The following is a 22,342-nucleotide window of genomic DNA, read 5'->3' on the forward strand; positions in this document are numbered from 1 at the left end:
AGCTAGCTTGGTAAGGGGATTTCTGAAACAAAGGTGAGTTTTGGGTCACCCTAACTCACCCAGGTTCTAGATCTCTGTGCACAGTTCTGTGGGAGAACGGAAACCCTGCTACACCTCTAGAAGGGTGGAATGCTACCCCCGTCATCAGAACTGGCAAGAGGGTAGTATTCCAAAGCGTATGACACCTTACACAACATGTTTTGATAAAGCTAAACCAAGTTAGCATTCAACCTGAGGATGATAATGCCCTTAAGAGTATATGGTATGGCTAAATCATAGAACAGCTATAAGGACATGGTTCTGAAAGCTGCAAACAGGCTCGGCTCATGCTAGAGCCTCATCTCACATGAAACCAAGCACTTTGCCTCCAGGATTGTTAAGGCCTGCCATAGGAGTGACTTATAGGTATATATGTGTCTATATGTAAAGGTAGGTATAGGGATACTACACCTACGCAAGGGGTGATTACACAACCATGCCCCAGCTGAGTGATCAGCCAGTTGTGTCAATATGAGTGGTCAGCCAGGGGTGTCATAATACATGCTGCAGCCCCTGATAGGCCTTGGATGCACCTATGTCCGGGGTACCTATGGTACACTATACAGGGGCTCATAAGGTGACCCAATTCCCAATTGCTAATGTACCTAAAGTACATGGTATGAATTTAGAGAGAGAACAGCTGGGCTGTGGGTCTGATTAGCAGGCCCACAGCCACATTAGGTCGAAAACCAGTAAAGCAAAAAGCAAAAAGTGGGGTGACCATAGGAAAGCAGACCCTACTCTCCTACAGCGCCATGTTTTCATTTCTGACTAAAAGAAACACTCGGGACACGGATATCTCATGGATGGGAAATAGGGGCGTGGCTTGGAAGCCGATCGGACAGCCTGTATGAGCACTGAGATCCGTGCAAATCACTGAATTTATCCTGGCAAATATTGATTTCTCGATCCTCCTGCCAGCACCGAGTGTGCTAGGAGCGGCACGGAGCTTGGCTGGTGCGACCCCGAGGCTTTTGTAAGTGCCGATCGGGAGTTTTGGCCGTTTATTTAGACCGAGATGTCTGCAGGCGAGCGAGACAAAATGGCGGCGGCACGGAGGCTCTGAATACCAACGCAGAGAAAAGTGGAGATCGGCACTGCTGACTGCGGGGCACAGACTTGGGTGGACTACCGTTGCCGGCGCAGCGGAGTTTTGATCGCGGTCCGGATCGGGACTGCACGAGAGGGGGACTGAGGACTGCGGCGTCCTTCTCAGAGGCAGCCCAGGCTGGAGTTTTCCAGCAGCGGGAGCGGCTCGGAAACTGGAGAAGCATGCCCGGAGGACTTAGCTTCCCTGGAGCAGCGGGGAAAGCTTGGACACAACGAGGCAGTGTGGGACTGCCGACCAAAGAGCGGACAGACGGCGACAACTGCTCAGGCCCGCGTGAGTGGGGAATGGCATGACCTGGAGCCCCGAGACGAGGAGGTGGCAGCGGAGCTCCCTGTAAAGATGTGGCATGCGAACTGGAGCGGGAATGGGGAAGCGCACACGCTGCTAGAAGAAAAAGGAGGACACAAAGATTGTCGTGGCTTGGCTGGTGGCCTGTGAGGCGCACAGGCTGTGAGGCGCTGTGGGATCGGACCTGGGGCCCAGGAGATCGTAAACTGTTGAGTGAAGGGGCATGACAGAGCGCAGAAGAGTCCGGTGAAGGAGAGTATGCCCTCGAGGCGTAACAACTTGATGTGGCACTGGTGGTTGTTGTGTTCGGAATGGCCGCAGTGGATAGGAGGCATGGATGTGGTTTAGACCAGGAATAGTTAATGGAGCAACAGGGTCTTGGTACTGTAGCGAGTTCGGAGGGAGAAACGCACCCTGAGTAGAGATAAAGGCGTGGAGGTGGCAAGCCTGGGCCTTCTCGGAGACCCTGACCAGGGGTTGCTTAGGCTGGCTGCAAGCACGACCATAAGTAAGCGGCTTTGGGATTGGTAATACCTAGGCGTGGCTGGGACCTTGCTCCTAATGCACTGGAATTGTACTTTCTGAATAACAAGGGTGCACCGCGGGCTGGGTCGCACGAACTGCTCAGTAAGGGTATTCCTGGGGAGAGGGGCCACTGGCCTTGCTGTCTCACACTTGGGTCTTCTTTAGGTGATCCAGAAACGGGAGAGCGCCTATAATTACCGGAGCACGGGCTGGAGGACCAGACCATGGTGAAACCAAAGGGGAAGAAAGATGGAGCGCACCAGCTATCAGACACAGAGACTCCCACCCAGAATGAGCAGGGGGCCCTGGAAGTGCCTTAAGACCCTGGGATGCAACAACAGTTCGACCGCATTTTAGCGGCCATTGCGGACTCTCGTACCGCCCTACAACAGGACATTGCACAGGTGGCGACAGGCCTAGGCCTCTTACGAGCGGATCACTCTAAGCTTGCAGACAGAGTAAAACAAGTGGAGCGCATACTCCAGGATGCAGCACCTGGCCAAACCGCGTTGGAGAGCAAAGTGACAGATGCCTTGGACCGTATCCAGGTGCTGGAGAGGCGAGCTGAGGATGCTGAAAGTAGAAATCGACGTAATAACATCCGCTTAGTGAGCCTGCCTGAAACGAAGAGGGGTCGGATGTGATGCAGTACCTAGAGAACTGGCTGAAGACGGTGGTGGGTCCTGAGGGGTTGTCCTCTTTCTACATATTGGAACGAGCGCATAGGGTACCTGCGAGGCCACCACTCCCGGGTTGTCCAACCTGCCCGTGGTAGCCTGTCTGCTCCACTATAAAGAATGAGACTTCTTGCTCCAGAAGGCACGCACCGAAGGCCCATATCAAGTCGGAAACGGCAAGGTAACACTATTCCTGGATTATACTTTGGATATACAGCGCCGCCGCGCGTCCTTTCTGTCGATCAAAAAGGAGCTAAGAATGGAGGGACTCCAGTACTCCCTATTGGTCCCACCAAACTGCGAATAACCTTGGATGGCAAGACTCCGTTCCATGACACCCCAGACGAGGCGTGGACATGGCTGGAGTCCTATAGGGCTGGGACGGATCGAGTGGGGCTCCAGGTCTCAGATCCTCCGAGAGACCACCAACTCCATCAATCACAACGGCTACGCCGCAGACGGCAGGGGCTGCGGACACCACCGATGTCACAGACTGCGGTAGAGCAACGGGGGTGATGGAAGCGATATCGGCTCTATCGGGAGACCAGCTGACTCAATCGCCGGAGGGCACGGACTCAGAAAGGGACAAAGCGCAGTCATTCAACACAGGTAAGGGGAGAGGATCAACCGTATCTACAACTCTACCACCCGAACCCCCTAAGTCACATTCATACACACAAGAAGGGGTAAAGAGACGTGTAACACCACAAAACAGAGAAAATATAACAGTTTTGGAAATACTGCCCTCACTCACACACCGAAGTGTGTGACATGCTTCATCATCAGGTCTGCTTACAATATGCCCAGGTGTAGCCACACTCAGGACGGAGCATAAGGGAGGGGGTAAACATAAAAGACCAAAGGACATAAAACAATGCCAAACAACATATATAAATATATATATATATATATATATATATATATATATATACTAAAGAAAGTGATCAGTGAATGTCACCCTGTGACTAGAACTGGTGTGTGACAAGTGCAGTTAATGAGGAAGTGCTTTAAAACTGGTTTGAGGATACCAAGCAAACCTTTATTAATAGGTTCCACAACCAGGATTAAAAAGAGAAGAAGGATGGGTAGTGTTTCAAAGAGAAAATTAGAGTTCTCAAAACAACCCTCCTAATACCGCTTGTGTCAACATGTTTCGACCGACTTACTGTGCCTTAAAGGTCACCCCGGTCTTCTTCAGGACGTATGTCGTTACCAGTCCTGATGTTGGCCTAACCGTAGTTCGGTCAAAGTACCAAATGGCTGATCACACAAGATTCCAATTGAATCACCACGTGTGGAGGGGATCCCAAATGCACGGGAAACAAAAACTGAAATAATAAATGATCCTACATGAGTATGTTGTATATGGGTGCCAAAGAGTTACAAACATATTCAAGCCACCTCATTGGTTATGAGAACAAGTACCCTTGAATTGGTCCACTATTACAGCCTGTGAGGATAATCTATTCATCACCCCTGGCTACGGGTAAAAGAACTATGTACAATGCTACAAACAAACGAGTCTCTACATATCTCTAAGTCCAAAGCGTCTATCCAGCTGTTATATTTACAAAAAGTTTGTATGTCTCACACACATCATCACTGTGAGACATTTGATTGCTCCCATTCATGTGCTCACAGAGTTTATCCTAGTCGTAAACTCAACATGGAGCCCTGCAGGAAGGTGTCCCAAGAACACAACCTGTATCCCAGGGAATAAGATGAGTGTAAGAGTATCACTAAAATACTCTTTTTTATCATACATGATCATTAAGTAAGCCCCTGCCACGGGCATCACCAACAACAAGTAAGTGAGCCTTGCATTGCGATGTAAGCCGAAGTACGCCCGTGCAAGAGAGCCTACATGATCCAATAGCAGAATAAACAGCCCCCCTGTATCCTCCTTACTGTTCCGAGGGAGAAACCTTGCACAACTGCCTGCTTCCGGATCGCCTTGTAGTCAGAAGCGGCTCTGGAAGTTCTTTCAGATATCGTCTGACTCCAATGTTACCATTGGTTCCACACGCCCCATGTGACAACGCTTCTGACGTAATTACGTCCGTAGTGATGCGCAAAGGAATCATGGGGGATTGAGTCCAGGTCGTGGCTCCGTGTAAATGCCTGACCCGCTGACCAAAACCCTCTGCCAATTTCTTCCCTGCATCCAGATACGGCGTATAGCGCGCCGCATCATAGTATAACAAAGGGCTCGGTCCCAATATACCCAACAATATAGGCACCCGGTGAACATCCCATACTCCTCGATGTAGATGAACAAAAGAGGTATGAACAGCAAACACGAAAGGTTGCATTAACCCACAACACAGATGAACTTACGGGGTCGCATCAGGCCACAAATACAGTGTGTTGCGCGCCGCATTTTGGCATCACAGCGAGCTCAGTACACCCAACGATAGTGGCACACGACAAACATCCTGTGCTCCTCCCTTTCAAATTGATACATATCAGAAGGGTGAACAGCAAACAATAAAGGGCTTGATTAACCCACAGCAAAGAAGAAATTATATAAAATTACGGGTTAGCATCAAGCCACCATAACTCCAAATACAGAGGATGGCACACAATACTATTCCTGAGTACAGGAGCCAGATGTGCCACCACATAGCTTAGATTAGATGGCACCCAGCAGCAAGGTACAGGAGAAAGTAGTTTTTAGTTTTTGCAGGTAGCATGATAAAATATGGCATATGTGTCTATCCCAGATCACAATGGTGAAGCAGAAAATAGCAATCAACAGCACCAGAGGATGCCCCAGTTATCTCTCCACGAACAGATGCAACACAAGTCTGATTATTGTGATGCCAAAATTGATCAAATGTTGCTATTCAAGCCCACCAATGTCAAATCATTTAACCTCATAGATGCTATTAAACATCTCTCCCCAGTGCTGCGCTGTCCATTGGAACTAGTGCCGAATGGACGTCCAATGGTTGTGCGCAGCCCTGGGGAGGTAGTGCTGCCGTCGGCCAATGCACCGAGGCAGCACTTAAGGGGCTAATGTCTCCCCAGAGTTTGCCAAGAAATGTCATCGTTGAGACCAGTGCTATGACTTCTGAGGCGATAAACCCATTTCTGTACCCGAAGAAGCAAAATACGCTTGTCATCTGCCATATGCCTACCTAAGTTCAGTTTTTCAATGACAGTCCATCTTAGTTCATCAGCAGAGTGTCTCATTTCTAAAAAAATATGCTGTCAGTTTGGTGTACTGCGGTGCTCTGTGATCCTTGTTCGCACCTTCCTACTCGTCATCCCCACGTACAATTTATTACAAGGACATGTGATAAGGTAGATAACCCCCTGGGAATTGCAGTTAATGTGGGATCTCTGTTTCCAGGGGGTGGGAAGGCCCAAGTCAATGTGTTTGGTGTTAGACGTGATTGTGCATACACTACATGTGCCACATTTGGTGTGGCCCATCAGTCTGTGTAGACCCGCCACTGATATGGTGTCCCTAGTCACATTAGTAACTCTAGGTCTCGTATGGACTAAAAGGTCCTTCAGGTTCTGATTCCGCCTGAACGAGAAAAGTGGCTTCTCCATGTACATACCCCCAGTGTTTAGAATTATCCAGTTGCGCAAGACCAGACGTCTGATCTTCTGGGATGCAGTATTAAAAGTGGAAACAAAGACAGGTTTATTTGTCTTAGGTCTTTCTGTTATGGAAAGATGAGAGTCACGATCCGCATTCAATGTCCGTTTCCTAGCTCTCTTGATGGTATTCGGTGGGTACCCCCTGTGCTGTAGTTTCTGTGTTAGGGCGCCAGCCTCGGTGACAAAATCAGCACGGTCCGAACAGTTGCGGCGTATTCGAAAGAATTGGCCCACCGGTAAATTCTCCCGTAGGGACTTGGGATGGAAACTTTTGAATGCCAACAACGCGTTCTTGTCTGTAGGATTATGAAACACCCTTGTTTTCAATATACCCTCACTAGGTTCAAGCAATAGGTCAAAAAGCGCAGTCAGACACTCAGGTATCGGAAACGGACAGTCTACGTGTGCCGAATGTCACTCCGGCGACAGCGGATGGACTGTTAGATGAGTAATGGCTTGTAATTTGGGAGGTTGCTGTTGGAGTTCTGGTGAGCTTGTGGACACTGTTTTGGCTGCAGGATGTGGGGGTCTGGTTGCCCACGGGGGCGTTCGGAGATCGCTCTGTGGTGCAGGGCCTGGACAATTATGGGGGCTCCACTGTTTCTGGAAAAGTGGGCGGGAGGGTAGAGGATTCTGTGTTTTAATGGGGGATCTAAGCAGGATGAGTCCTGGAGTTCGTGTGGTCACCTTTTGGCACTGAGCACCCCCAACTGCCCATAAGGCATGCCCGCAGTGACTACTGGTGGGCTTAGATGTGTGTTGATTGTTGATAAGGTTTGGATGGGAACTGGCAGTTTTGTTCTAGCACCTGTTCTTGTGGGAGTGGGGGAATGGGGCTTTTGGAGTTCTGGTTGGGAAGTAGGGGCCACTGGGGTGTGTGAGCATGTGCAGGGCGAAAGATGGAAATTGTTCAGCTGCAATGGGGACGTTACCTGAATTGCGATGTGTTACTTGGAATCTGAGGGGTCTGCACACTATGACGAGGCGCCATAAAATCCATGCATATTTAGTCAGGAGAGGAGTACATATAGCGCTGTTACAGGAAACCCCCTTTACCAAAGCAGAAGGTCAGGCGCTGCAACGCAGGTGGAGAGGCCAGGTTTTTAGCACATCATACTCGGCATTTGCACAGGGGCGTTGGTGTGGGTGAGTGCAGGGGTCCACGAAACAGACAATAGATCCGGAGGTTAGATTTGTAGCGGTGTAGGGGCGATTACATGGTAGGGACATAATGTTGTGCAGTATATATGCGCCAAACATAGACCAAGCGCGCTTCTTTGATCGCATATCGGGCACATTAGCACATTATTTGGCAGGCCCAGTGGTGCTCCGGGGGTATTTTAACTCCATAGTAGATATAGCTCTGGACAGATCGCATCCCCCCTTAGCAGACTCCCCCATCCGTAGATTAGCCAAATGCAGATTGGACGGCAAAATAGATGGAACCTGGTAGATATATGGCGCAACCACCACCCGCGAGACTGGGACTACTCCTTCTTTTCAGCGATGCACGAACTCCACGTTAGGTTAGATGCAGTTTTATGCTCCGCATCGATAGTGCCCACCATAGCACGCTCGGAATACCTGACTAGGACACTGTCAGACCACAACTATTATTAATTACCATGCACTGGGCGATAGTGAAATCCGACATTCCCACTTGGAGACTGCGACCTGAGACGTTAGATGATCCGGTTTTCCACCGGGAAATTGGGGAGGGTATAGTGCACTATTTTACAGAAAATTAAGGAACGGCTTCTACTAGAGCAGTGGAGTGGGAAGCCTTTAAAGTGGTGATAAGGGGGCTCTGTATTAGCAAACATGTGGGAGTACGAAAGGTGTTGCTACAAGATGTGAACAAGGCGGAACGTAGGTGAGAGCAGCTGAACAGGCTAGACCGGAGCATCCAGAAGTACAAGCTGAAGCGGTAAAGGCGAAGGAAGCAGTTGCAGGGTAAATAGAAAGACTACGAAGCTTTGATTATAAGACTTATGACTCGAAGGCTCATGCTGAAGGGTGGCAAAGCGGGAACATTGTTGGCATGGTTAGCTAATCCTAATTTGAGAGGCTCTCCAAATATGGCGTTGAAGGCACAGGATGGTAGCGAGATATACACCCAGCGTGAGATTCTGGCGCGGTTCCTGGACTATTATGAGGCATTTTATGAAAGTTCACTAGTGGCGGGAGAGACAGAAATCAAAGCCTACTTGGAAAGCGTGCCACTTCCGCAGATGGAAGAGGAACAAGCAGATTTTTTAGGCTTGGATATTATACTTGAGGAGATCCGGAGCGCGATTAAGCATAGGGCTCGCAATAAAACTCTGGGTGTAGACGGACTACCCGTAGAATTCTACTCGCGATATGTGAATACACTAGCTCTGCGGTTGTTAGAGGTGTATAAAGAGGCACGAGAACTGGGTTACCTTCCTATGTCCATGAGGGAGGCGCTCATTATCCCTTTATTAAAACCAGGGCGAGAGGGCACAGACATGACTGCTTACAGGCCGTTATCAATGTTAACTACGGATTATAAGATCTTGAGTTGAGTATTGGCGTCCCGTCTCCTGCAGCATATGACTGGTTTAATACATGGAGATCAGGCTGGGTTTATCCCAACTAGGAACACAGCTATAAACGTGCGACGGTTGCTGAGGAATATGGGGGAAGATCACCAGGGCTCGTCTGTGCCCATGATCCTATCAGTGGACATAGAAAAGGCCTTTGATAGTTTGGAATGGCCATACTTCTACAAAACATTGGGGCGATTTGGATTGGGTGATGCGTTTTGTAAGCGGGACTAGGGTGTTATATACTTCTGCAGTGGCTAGAGTGCGAGTAGGGGCGATGATTCACCCTGAAACGGAGTGGCACGAGGAACGAGACAGGGCTGTTTGCTATCTTCGCTTTTGTTTGCCCTGGCAATAGAGCCTTTGGTGGCTAGAACTAGGTTGGGGCGAGAGTTATGAGGGTTTACGGTTTAGAGGAGATCCGCAGTACATTTCGCTCTATGCGGATGACCTATTGATGTTTTTGACAGACACGGGAGGAGCGCTGAAGGGAGCTGCAGATTTGTTATCAAAGTTTGACGACATTTCAGGGCTGAGGGTGAATTGGAATAAGACGTGCCTGTTCCCGGTGAAGCCTGGCGGATTAACACCTGTGCTCTCTTGGGATGTACGCTGGGAGCCGATATGCTTGATATACTTAGGGGTTCGTATTTACCATCGGGTCGCTGATATGTTGTAGGGGAACATAGGGAGATGCGTGAGAGCTTTGAAGGGCAGCATGGCATTTTGGTCGACGCTTCCATTGTCTGTGATGGGACGGATAGCGTTATTGAAAATGGTGGCTCTGCCTAGGTTGTTGTATTTCTTCAGGACATTGCCCATTTGGATCCTGGGTTAGGTGTTCAAATTACTGAAATCTATGATAGTGGGGTTCCTCTGGGAATCTGGCAGACGGAGGGTGGCCCAAACAACACTAGTGAGGCCAAAAGCTGAAGGTGGGCTGGGGGTTCCAGATTTCAAGCTTTATTATTTAGCAGCACAACTCCAGGTTTTGACACAGGCAGTTGCAATGGAATTTAGAGGCCCTGAACACTTGAGAGGTACAGGAACCCCAAGACACATACTGTCATTTATCGTCCTGCAGCAAAAGCTTAACCTTAGAGATCTCTCGTTAGAAGAGAAAATGTTGAGATTATGCTGGAACTGTAGCCAGCCTAGAGCTGGAGTACTACATCCCTATGCTCCAGAAATCCCACTGGGGATGATAACGGCGTTGCCTCATGTTGGACACTGGACACCTCTGATAGAGTGGGAACAGGTAGGGATTCAGGTACTGGGTGACTTATACGGGGAGGGAGAGTTAATGCCATATCAGGTGCTACAGGAGAGATATGATCTATCTGGGGGAAGATTTTTGATACATGCTGCTCTGGTATCAGCAATTCAGAAACATTGGAGAGAGGGATCAGTAGAACCTAAAGCGACGATGGCATGTCAGTATGTAGGGATGGTGGCAGGGACCTTCAAGGCAGTTACATGCCTCTATTCAAGGATGCTAAATGAGGGACTAACACCACTATATACCTTACGACAAAAATGGGAGACAGGCATCGGGAAGCCCATACCGGAAACCGCATGGGGACATATCCTTCGCAGGGCCTGTAAAAGTACTAGGATTGCACGATGGGGACATATCCTTCGCAGGGCCTGTAAAAGTACTAGGATTGCACGGTTCCAAGTGGTGCACTTCTTTATACTACACATGGCATATTTAACACCGGGTAAGATCCAAAAATACTTTCAGGCAGAGGATGAAGCATGTCCTAGCTGTGCAAGAGGAGGGGTGGAGCTGGTGCACATGCTGTGGGAGTGTCCAAAGTTAGGAGGTTATTGAGAGGAAGTGGGAGACCAGTTAAATGCAGTCACCGAACGACAATTACATTTTGATATAGCTACATGCATGCTACATTGGTTCCCCCACACGTCCAAAATGAAGGTGACCAGTAAATTTGTAGATATGGGGTTATTACTAGCAAAAAGAGAAATAACGATGCACTGGAAGTCGAAAGATGGACCCAACAGTAAGAGATAGGGGGCGGAGCTAAGTAAATGGGCTAGTAGTGAGAGTGTTACCAGATTCCAACAGGCGCGACGCTCGAACAATGAGAAAGCATTGGAGTCGGCGACGGCATGGGAAAAGCTGGTGCAATCGCTGACTGATCAGCAAACAGAGGATGACTAGATAGAGAGCGTTGTTATTGCAGGAGGCCTTGTACACAGTTATCATGGGTACTCTTGAATTGCAATTGGGTCAAGAAAGGTGTTTTGTATTTTGTGCTTCATGTGATACACACCAGTGGTGGGGGGAGGGGGTGGGAATTAGCTGAGGTTAGAAGTAGCTTAGTAAGTAGGTTGAAGTATGTGTAGGGAGATAGATTACAATGCCCCTATTGAAATTGGAGAACTGATGCAATGAATGATTACTTTTAAAATGCTGTAACGTAAAGTTCTAGAACATGACTCGAAGAATTATGGCGGTGACCTGTACTGTATCTTGTAATTTGTCAACATGCAACCAATAAAATATGTTAAAAAAAATTAATCGGAAACAAAAAGAACTGGTGTGCAAAATCGTGAGGAGTTAATGGTTTAAAGGAACAATGACTGCTGGAGGTAACTATAGAGTAAGGACTGGGTTACATTTAAAACGTAAATTGAGAGGGTTGGTTTAAATGAAAAGGGTTGTAGGAATACTCACATGTAAATGTAAAAACAAATACACACTTTGCATTTTAAATAACAAGTATTTGTAATACAGGGACAACTAAGAAAGGACGTGAGAGCAAACCAAATGAGTAGCCTGATAAGATTTATGGCCCAATGAGGGAGATACTATGGGGCCTGGCAGGCGCGCAACACCCATTGGGCTCACCGGGCTTCAGCCCCCCCCGTCGCCGCCTCTGCCCGGGCTAAGATTACACGCACTGAAATGGTGCAAGATAGCATCCGATCGGAGAATGATTTTTTTAATGCTTTCTGAGAGGCCCAGCAGCCCGAGCCAGCCAGCCTCTGCTTCAGTGAGTGACCTCCTGCCCCCACCTCTTGTTTTCCTTTACGGTGGCGCCGCGAGGTGAAATCCTTGCCTGAAGGCAGGGATTTCACCTAAGCACTTGATCGCTTGTGAGCATGGGGTGTGAAGTGCACAGCAGGGGGAAAGGGCTGGCCAGTTAAGGTGATGCTTTTCCTTTGTAAAGGAATTTCTGCTGGCGTCATAGCCCATGGGGTGCTGTCTGTGCACTTGTATAGATGTGTATTTCATACAAGTGCGCAGACAGCAACCCCTGGGCTATGACGCCAGCAGGAATTAATTTACAAAGGAAAAGCATCACCTGCACTGGCCATCCCTTTGCCCCTGCTGTTATTTATTTATTTATTTTATTTTATTTATGCATTTTTATATAGCGCGGACTTTACCCGAAGGCGTCAGAGCGCTTCACATTAGGAACAGAAATGAAACATAATGAGAAACATTACAAAAGAGCAGATTACTAAAAAATACGTTACTTACATAAGGTAATAGTGACAATTGTGAGCAAACAAAAAAACATGAGGTAGTAAAAATTGTGAGCAACCAAAAATACATGAGGTAATAAAGGTAATAATGACAATTGTGAGCAAACAAAATACTTGAGGTAGTAAAAATTGTGAGCAACCAAAAATACATGAGGTAGTAAGGGTAATAGTGACAATTGTGAGCAAACAAAATACTTGAGGTAGTAAAAATTGTGAACAACCAAAAATACATGAGGTAGTCAAAAGTGCACAAGAGGAAAAGTGACAAGTGTGCAGTTATAAGAGAAAACAGAGTATAATTTGAGGTATAATACTGCAATAAGTGCTGGCACAAGAACAGGCGTTACGTAGGCAAGGTGGCCCTTGTGCAAGTATCAAAGGTAAAAACATGTGAGAGGTAGCAACCGTGTGTTACATGGGCAAAGTGTAGTGTGCATGTTACAAAAGGGCACCGAACACAAGTACATGGAGAATACTGCAAAAAGGCAGACACTCCCACCACAGGAAAACACTGGGAAGGCACTCCCATGGTCATGGAAAGTAGAAAATATCAGTAGTGGGGAGTCTTCCTCCAAATAGCAAGAGGACGTGAATTACTTTTGGAGGTGTCTCTGGAGGAGGAGAACTTTGAGGTCCCTTTTGAAGGCCTGGGAGGAGGCGGTGGTCCGGAGCTCAGGCGGAAACGAGTTCCAGATTCTCACTGCGTTGCCTGAAAAGGATTGGGCCATTGTTCTTTCCTTCTTGAAAGTGGGAGGTTCAAGCAGTAGATTCTCGGCATTGCGTGAAGGTCTAGAGCCTCCAGAGAGTTTCAGTTTATTCGCCAGGTAGTGGGGAGAGGAGGAGTGCAAGGCTTTGTGGGTGATACAAGCGGTCTTGTAGATAGCTCTAGCCTCGAAGGGAAGCCAGCGGAGGGTGGATAACATCGGTGTGATGTGATCGTTTCTTTTGGCCCCATAGATGAAACGAGCTGCTGAATGGAAGACAGACTTAAGTGGAGACAGGTGAGATTTGGGGAGGCCAGTAAGAAGAGAATTGCAGTAGTCTAGTCTGCAGAGGACCAGCGATTGCACCAGGGTTATAAGGTCCTGCTCCGGGAAGAAGCGACGGATTCCCCAAAGAAGGCGCAGTTGGTAGCGAGCAGATTTTGCAATAGAATTGATGTGGGGAGTTAGATTGAGTTTTTTGTCTAGAATGACACCAAGAGATTTTGCGCTGTCGACAATGATGGGTTTGTTGTTTAGTAGATTCATCTGATCCATTCATGATTGAACCGGGGGAGGAGAGAGTGAGGAGGAGAAGAGGAGGAATTCAGTTTTGGAGGGATTCAGAATCAATTGATGAGATGACATCCAGTTTTGAATGGAGTCAAGAGTAGATCTTAGGATGGAGAGATCATGAGTGGAGGCAACCTTGAGGTAGAGTTGAGTGTCATCAGCATAGAGATGATAGTGAATCCCGGATTTGCTTAGGAGGTTTCCCAGTGGTTCTAAGTAGAGATTGAACAGTGTGGGTGCAAGTATAGAGCCTTGGGGAACACCTTGACCCACCGCCACAGGAGAAGAAAGACTGTTCGCTATTTTGATCATTTGAGATCTGTCAGAGAGGAAGGATGCAAACCATTTAAGCACAGTGCCCTCCATGCCCATTCTCTGTTGAAGGATATTGAGGAGGGTGTTGTGATTAACAGTGTCGAAGGCTGCGGAGAGGTCAAGGAGAATTAGCAGACAGGACCCCCCTGAGTCGAGTATCCCCAGCGCATCATCAACCACTTGCAGTAGGGCTGTTTCAGTGCTGCAGTTTTGGATGAAGCCGGACTGACTGTCTGTGTACTTGGATGGAATTCACATCCAAGGCGCTGCTCACCAGATAAATGGTGAACAGGGCCATGGATCTTTCTATTTTCGCATCCAAGGGCACCAGGGAAGAAGCAGAGGAGGCCCAGGCAAGGAGAATCCAGGAGCCATTTGACCCCCACCTATCTACTCTGAGACCTTCGAGGGACTGGATGCCAGGACACAGTGCTGCTGATCAGCCAGCCTCCACAGTATAGTATCAGAGGAGCAGGCAGCAGTTTTTTATTTATGTAAGTCCCAGTAACTTTAATGCATTTTTCAGTACAGCATTACCTACTGCCTGCATGTCTAGGTTACTTTGAATGTTGTTCTTGACTTACATACATAGAAACGTCAAAGAGGACAGTCCCCTCCAAATATGCAAATGTAGTGTAAGTTTGTAGTGTTCATTTTTTTTTTGGGGTGCTAGTGGGTAATTTTAGAGTTCAGGGTGGGTGTGGGTTTTAGGGTGCCAGTGAGTACTTTTATGGTTCAGGGTGGGTTACGGATTGGGGTGCCAGGGGGTAATTTTAGGGTTCTGAGCGGGTATGGGTTTTGGGGTTCCAGGGGGCAATTTTAGGGTTCAAGGTGAGTATGGGTTTTGGGGTGCCAGGGGACATTTTAGGGTTCAGAGTGGGTATGTGTTTTGGTGTGCCAGGGGTAATTTTAGGGTTCAGGGCAGGTGTGGGTTTTGGGATGTCAGGGGGCTATTTTAGGGTTCAGGGTGGGTATGGGTTATGGGGTGCCAGGGAACATTTTAGGGTTCAGCGTGGGTATGTGTTTTGGTGTGCCAGGGGTAATTTTAGGGTTCCGGGCAGGTGTGGGTTTTGGGGTGTCAGGGGGCAATTTTAGGGTTTAGGGTGGGTATGGGTTATGGGGTTTCAGGGGGGAATTATGGTTCAGGGTTGGTATGGGTTATGGGATGCAGGGGGGAATTTATGGTTCAGCATGGGTATGGGTTTTGGGGTGGCAGGGGTAATTTTAAGGTTCAGGGTGGGTGTGGGTTTTGGGGTGCCATGGGATTAATTTTAGGGTTCAGCGTGGGTATGTGTTTTATAGTGCCAGGGGTAATTTTAGGGTTTAGGGCAGGTATGGGTTTTGGAATGTCAGGGGGCTATTTTAGGGTTCAGGGTGGATATGGGTTATGGGGTGCCAGAGGGGAATGTATGGTTCAGCATGGGTATGGGTTTTGGGGTGCCTGGGGTAATTTTAAGGTTCAGAGTGGGTATGGGTTTTGGGGGGCAAGAGGGTAATTTATGGTTCAGCATGGGTATGGTTTCTGGGGTGGCAGGGGTAATTTTAGGGTTCAGGGCTGGTATGGGTTTTAGGGTGTGAGGGGGTTAATTTTAGGGTTCAGCGTGGGTATGTGTTTTGGTGTGCCAGGGGTAATTTTAAGATTCAGGGTGAGTATGGGTTTTGGGGGGCAAGGGTGTAATTTTAGGGATCACTGCGGGTATGGGTTTTGGGGTGCCAGGGGTAATTTTAGGGTTCAGGGCAGGTGTGGGTTTTGGGGTGCAGGGGGCTACTTTAGGGTTCAGGGTGGGTATGGGTTATGGGGTGCCAGGGGACATTTTAGGGTTCAACGTGGGTATGTGTTTTGGTGTGCCAGGGGTAATTTTAGGGTTCAGGGCAGGTGTGGGTTTTGGGGTGTCAGGGGGCAATTTTAGGGTTCAGGGTGGGTATGGGTTATGGGGTGCCAGGGGGGAATTTATGGTTCAGGGAGGGTGTTGGTTATGGGTTGCCGGGGGGAATTTATGGTTCAGCATGGGTATGGGGTTTGGGGTGCCAGGGGTAATTTTAAGGTTCAGGGTGGGTGTGGGTTTTGAGGTGCCAGGGGATTAATTTTAGGGTTCAGCGTGGGTATGTGTTTTAAAGTGCCAGGGGTAATTTTAGGGTTTAGGGCAGGTGTGGGTTTGGGATGTCAGGGAGCTATTTTTGGGTTCAGGGTGGGTATAGGTTATGGGGTGCCAGATGGGAATTTATGGTTCAGCATGGGTATGGGTTTTGGGGTGCCTGGGGTAATTTTAAGGTTCAGTGTGGGTATAGGTTATGGGGTGCCAGATGGGAATTTATGGTTCAGCATGGGTATGGGTTTTGGGGTGCCTGGGGTAATTTTAAGGTTCAGGGTGGGTTTGGGGGACAAGGGGGGAATTTATGGTTCAGCATGGGTATGGTTTTTGGGGTGCCAGGGGTAATTTAAGGTTCAGGGCGGGTATGGGTTTTGGGGCTCCAGGGGGGTGATTTTAGGGTTCAGGGTGGTATTGTTTTTTGGGGTGCCAGGGGGTAATTTTAGGGTGTGGGGTGGGTATGGGTTTTGGGGTGCCAGGGGTAATTATAGATTTCAGGGCGGGTATGGGTTTTAGGGTGTGAGGGGGCTAATTTTAGGGTTCAGCGTGGGTATGTGTTTTGGTGTGCCAGGGGTAATTTTAAGATTCAGGGCGAGTATGGGTTTTGGGGGGCAATGCATCAAACTAACAAAAATGTGTGCTTTAATTGTTGTCCAGTTTCAAATGCAGAATTCACCACATTTTTTCTCAGCTTGACCTGAGCATTACCCGATCCTGATTATCTGCCATTTTAGCTCCGCCCCATTGATTTACATTAGCCATGCCCCTTCATCTGCCATGTCAGCCCCCCCGAAATTAAGACCTAGTTGCGCCCCTGGGGCCTGGGGATATTGTGAGGTCCGGCAGAGAGGGTCCCAGAGACTCCAGAGGCAAAGCTCTGCATAATTTAAGTGAATACGCTTGTCCTGTGCTGGCGCAGTGCTCAGGGAAACGGAGATAAACCCTTAGAAACATATTTAATACCTATAGAGAGACGATGTGGCATAATATGGAAAGTTGGGGACTGTGGAATTATGAACGTGGCTCAGGTCTCTGCACACTCTGCCTTCCTAAAAAAAAAAACATTTTGTGTATTAATTTTTTTTAAAAACAATAGCGAAACCCTGCTATTTATTAGTGCTGCTGTCTGATTTAAAAGGGGACAGCAAGTGGATGCAATGGTGCGAGAATACTTAATGGCAAATGAAAACAAGTGGTTGTGTTTTCAGGCGATCCTCGTAAGTTGAAGCAATTAACGAGGATCAGCTGAAAACAAACGTGCAAATTAAACACACACACACACACTTTTTACCCCTATCTACAGCCATTATACTGGAATGACTACCTTACCTGAGCCCCAGGGATGTTCAGTGATGGATCCTTCCTTTTTCTCCTCTCCCTTGTCCATGTCCGGCTGCTAGGTGAAAGTGGCGAAGGCAGTCTTGGGAAGCTGCAGGCCTGGGAGAGGCATCGCTGAGGGTGAGGTGAGGGTGCACACTACACACACTGTTTTTATGTCTCACGTGGCATTGCAGCGCAAAGCACTGCTTGCCTCGGCAAGATTTATTGTGAATGAGAAGTGTCAGTAGAGGGCTTGAACCCCCGCCCCTCATTTCCATTGGCTGGCGTTACCATTTATGCTAAACGGTGGCCTGTCATTGGAAATGAAGGTTTTTGGTTGACGCCCTTTCGCCTCCGAGCCGGACTGGGTGGCCTGCTTTGTAATGTAATGTAATGTAAAAGGATATTTATAAAGCGCACGGCTACTCCACAGAGTGTCCCGGCGCTAAGAACCAACAAGACAGAGAAAGAACTGCTAAAAATCCAACCATGTTATGGAGAGCACCATCAGCTGTTATTGCTCAAACAACCAGGTCTTCAACTGTTTCCGAAAAGACAGCAAATCCTGGACCTGCCTGAGTGGCAGAGGCAGATAATTCCATAAACGGGCAGCCAATACTTGAAAAGGGCGGCCGCCTAATCGTGAGCGGGAAAACGTAGGAATCGTCATGAGAAGCTGTTGTGAAGATCTGAGGAATCTTTGTGGCACATAATGCTGGATCCTATTTCTGATATAGAGGGCACCAGTATCATGGAAGACCTTGAAAGCCATAATCAAAGCTTTAAATTGAATCCTTTTACGAATTGGCAACCAGTGCAGAGACTTCAAATGTGTAGGGGGGGGCGGGGGGGCACTGGGAGTTCAGTGCCCTAAAAACGAATACCCGCTGCAGCTTTCGGCGCAAGACTGGAAATGTTGCAATCGGTGCGAAACAGGTGAGTTCACATAAAGTTGAGGACGTGTTGTATTCATTGTCTTTTTTATATCAGCTCTTTGTGTAGAGCTCCTCTGCCATTTCTGAACTTCACCTGCACTTGTTAGTTCACTAATTCAGCATTCAGCTCACTCAGCCATGATGCGATAGCTTGATTATGAATGCATCACTATTGGCAAATAACGAAATTGAGACAATATGAGAGATGAGCCACTTTGTCCAAGATCAGACAGTTGGTTTCCTCTGGTCCGATCTTCTTACATCTGGCAGATCACGTTATGTTATGGCTTTTCTTTAGTGTGTTGTTGTACGCGGCCATTGCCCTCAAAAATGCATATTATTGTTATTTGATAACTTTAGCACCCATTTTACAGGGCGGTAGGAAACAATTGTGTGTGTTTTGAAGAGCTATAGAATAAACTGGTGTTATTGTTATTATATCCAATGCCTGTTGCCTCTGTAGAGTGTCTCAAAGTGTAAAGTTATCCACTGCATGTGTTCCGCTATTGTCACTGCTCTAGGTGTCCGAGTGACACGGCGGTAAAGTCAGTAAAATGTCCTTACAATTCAGACCCCGCAGAAAGGATCCTGAAAAGCCCGGTTTACCACTTGTTTTAGAACTAGACTGTGTTGTGACTATAGCGCCCCAATTATAACATAGCGCTTGATGACTCAGGCATAGATGCATCAAGCGATATTGCGATCACAATCGCTGCGAAACAGCGATTGCGATTGCAATTCCCGCTCCCGCAATGCATCAAGTACAAAAGCAGCAAATAGCAAAATCGCTAAACAAAGAATCGCAAAACCATTTGGAAACCCCAATTGCGATTCCTTAACAGCGATTACCCACACATTTAGCGAAAGCAATAGTGAATTCGCAATCAAATTGCGAAATCGCTAATAAATCGCTATTCCCATTCATCATTAATCGCAAATTGCGAAAATACCATAAATCGCTAAATACGAGTCAAAATTTTAGGAGAAGCAAAACCAGGTGGTAACCATGAAGTCCAATTGGTGAAAAAAAAATGGCGAGCAAGAAACAGGTGTTGGGTAAATCAAACACACTTAAGGAGACTCAGTAGGAGCCCAAGGAAAGTCACAATGCCAGGTCTCTACATCGTGGCAAGGCGGCTGAGGCTCCAGGCTGCAGCCCAGACCGACGCAGGATCCAGGAGGGCATCTTCCGGCTGCAGATTACACTCCAGGGCCAGACTGAAGAGGAGATCTACTCCAAATACAGGCTCAATGGGGCAATGATAAAGAAGCTCATCAGAGACCTTGACCCCCTGATGCAGCACCCAACATGGAGGACCAATGCCGTGCCCACCCATGTCCAGGTCCTGTGCTGCCTGCACCTCCTGGCCTCCGGCAGCTTCCAGGGGATAGTTGCATATGCAGGGGGTATATCACAGAGTACACTGTCATGCTGCCTACAGACTTTCCTGGACACTATGCTGAGCCGGATACACCACTACATCACCTTCGCAACAACCCAACAGGACTAATGCAAACAAAGCTGGACTTCTATCACACGGCCCATTTCCCCCATGTAATTGGCTGCATCGACTGCACCCCCATTCACATCTGTCCACCGCAGAGACCGAATACATGTACCGGAACCGCAAGTCATACCACTCCCTCAACATCCAGATCTTCTGCATTGCGAAGACCATCATCACAGACATTGTGGTACAATACCCAGGGAGCACGCATGATTCGTTCATCTTCCGGCACAGCGGCATACACACCTGCTTGGCCAGGGGTGAATTTGGCGAGGGGCATCTCCTAGGTAAGTACACATGCCCACATACAGTATGTTAAGACCATGTTGCTGCGCATAACAGGCACTGACCCTCTGCTCCTCCCTTCAGGTGACAGTGCCTACGGGAATACCTCCTCACCCCATACCTCAACCCTGCAACACCACAGGAACGGCGGTAAAATGCTGCGCATATACACACCAGAAATGTGATAGAGCAGACATTTGGCATGTTAAAGAGTAGATTCTGCATCCTCCACAAGACTGGCGGGGCCCTCAAATACCGGCCTGAAGTCTGCTGCCGCATCGTGGCCATGTGTGCCATACTCCACAATATTGCCACCAAGCGGAGGATACCTGTGGAGGTGTCTGGTAGTGAGTCGGAGGGCGACAACCTGCCAACTGCACATGTGCATCATGCACATGGGGAGAATCCTGCTGAAGGACACAGTCGCCGCACCAACATCACACTGAACTATTTCTAGTACACCCATACCCCTCACACAACACTGCACTCATGCATGTCATATGAATGATTGCCCTGAGGAAGATTTGTGTTCAAAATAAATCTTTTGTTTATTTAACAAGCTCTCGATGTGCTTTAAACCTGCAAACAATTGTGCTATTGTATTGAGACATACAGGCACTTGTATCCTGAGCAGGCGTGCATGGTTACCTCACCATGACACTGCCGGAAATGTACAGTCACTGGCGCCTCCTGCCGGACGCACCCTGTTGCCTCTCACCCTCCACGTTGGGAGTATTCTGCCGTGATGCAGCGTTGGGCCGGGAACTGCGGCGCCTTTCTCTTTGCACCGGCACAGACAGGCTGCTGAGGCTAGATGTCCCCTCACTGGCATCATCCCCCCTTACATGGCCATGGCCAGCCGTCTGTTGCTTCTCATCAGAGGTGGTGACCTGCTCCAGGGCCCTTGCAACATCTGCACAGCATTGGACCATCGGTACCTGCATGGCCAGTGACCTGTGCGACAGCTGTGAAGTGGCGTTCCCAATCAGGTGGTTTGGGCGTGTATAGGCTGATAGCCGTGTCAGCAGCTGCCTGTGGCGTCTGCGTGTGATGTCCTGCTGCTCCACCATCAGTTGGTTGCTCTCTTTGACGGCTGCGGTCAGCTCCTGCAAACTCTCAGTGAGTTGACTAATGTTTCGTGCAGTTTTGTAGAGCTGCAGCTGCATTGCTGCCATGTGCTGTGCCTGTTTGCGGTGCACAGCAAGCATCCGAGCCTCAATACCAAGGCCTAAGTTATGTGCCTGTTGCTCCATGTCTGCTGTGGTGGCCACAGAGCGCTGCTGCCTCAACCTGCTGCTTGCTTGGGACCGCACAGTTGTTGTGCGTCATGTCTGACTCCTGGGTGGGGGTGGGATCTGCTCCACTGCCATGAGTGCCGACTCGTGAGGTTGTGCTCCACCTATGGCTGCAGGGGTGGCCCTGTGTCTTTGGGAAGGTGCTGGTCCAGGTGTTGGTGCTGGCTGGCTCTCTCCCTCCATCTCATCAGGAGTCTCCACAATGTGGAGTGTCTCGCTGTCAGACGTCTCAGCATCTACAGCACCTGTGATGTGAATGAGTGCATGATTAATGATATGATTCAGGCACCTGGGATGTAGCAGCATGCATGCAGGCTTGCATTCCCTGACTGGCTTTAGGGGTATGTTTCACTTGACTATTCTGACTGTGTGTGGCTATCAGGGCACATTGTCACACTACAGGTCCCACTCCACAATGCCTTTGGGCGTTTGAGAGGGGCAGGAACTGGATTACTGGGGTTACAAATATGACTTGCTCTGGGGGCATGGGCATTGTTAGGGGACGGGGTCGCAGTTGCATGGCTCTTACCTTGTGATTGGTGTATGGCGCGGGAGGTGTCCAGTTGAGTGACCCCCAAGCAGGCTGCAGGGTTGATGGCGTCCTTCACTAGGTCCTCCATTGGTGTGTTCTCGGGGACTGTGGAGTCTCCTCCTCCCATGGCCAGTCTCTCCCCCAGTCTCTCCGCAATGCACTCCTTGGCACGGCCTCTGAGGTCGTACCACCTCTTTTTTAGGTCATCGATGGACCGGTGGGTAACACCCACCGTGCTGACCTTGGCCTAGATGCGCAGCCAGATGTGCCTCTTGGTAGCCTCGGGCACCTTCCGGGACAGCTTCCCAAACAGTTGGTCATGGTCCCTGCTGACTCCCTCTATCACGTACTCCAGTTCTTTTTCAGAGAACTTGATTTTGCGCTTCCTGGCTGTTTCACTTGGTCCTGCAGCTTCCTGGGACATTGTGATATCAATATGTATCCTGTATTGGGACT

General features: G+C 48.6%; 1 pseudogene; it reads left to right on the top strand.

Moving 5' to 3' along the window:
* LOC147685425 (syntaxin-binding protein 4-like) overlaps positions 1-22,342 on the top strand; it is a 1,115,687-nt pseudogene that overhangs the window by 263,612 nt on the left and 829,733 nt on the right.

Source organism: Lissotriton vulgaris, chromosome 10, assembly GCF_964263255.1.
Source record: "Lissotriton vulgaris chromosome 10, aLisVul1.2, whole genome shotgun sequence".
Taxonomy (NCBI): Eukaryota; Metazoa; Chordata; class Amphibia; order Caudata; family Salamandridae; genus Lissotriton; species Lissotriton vulgaris.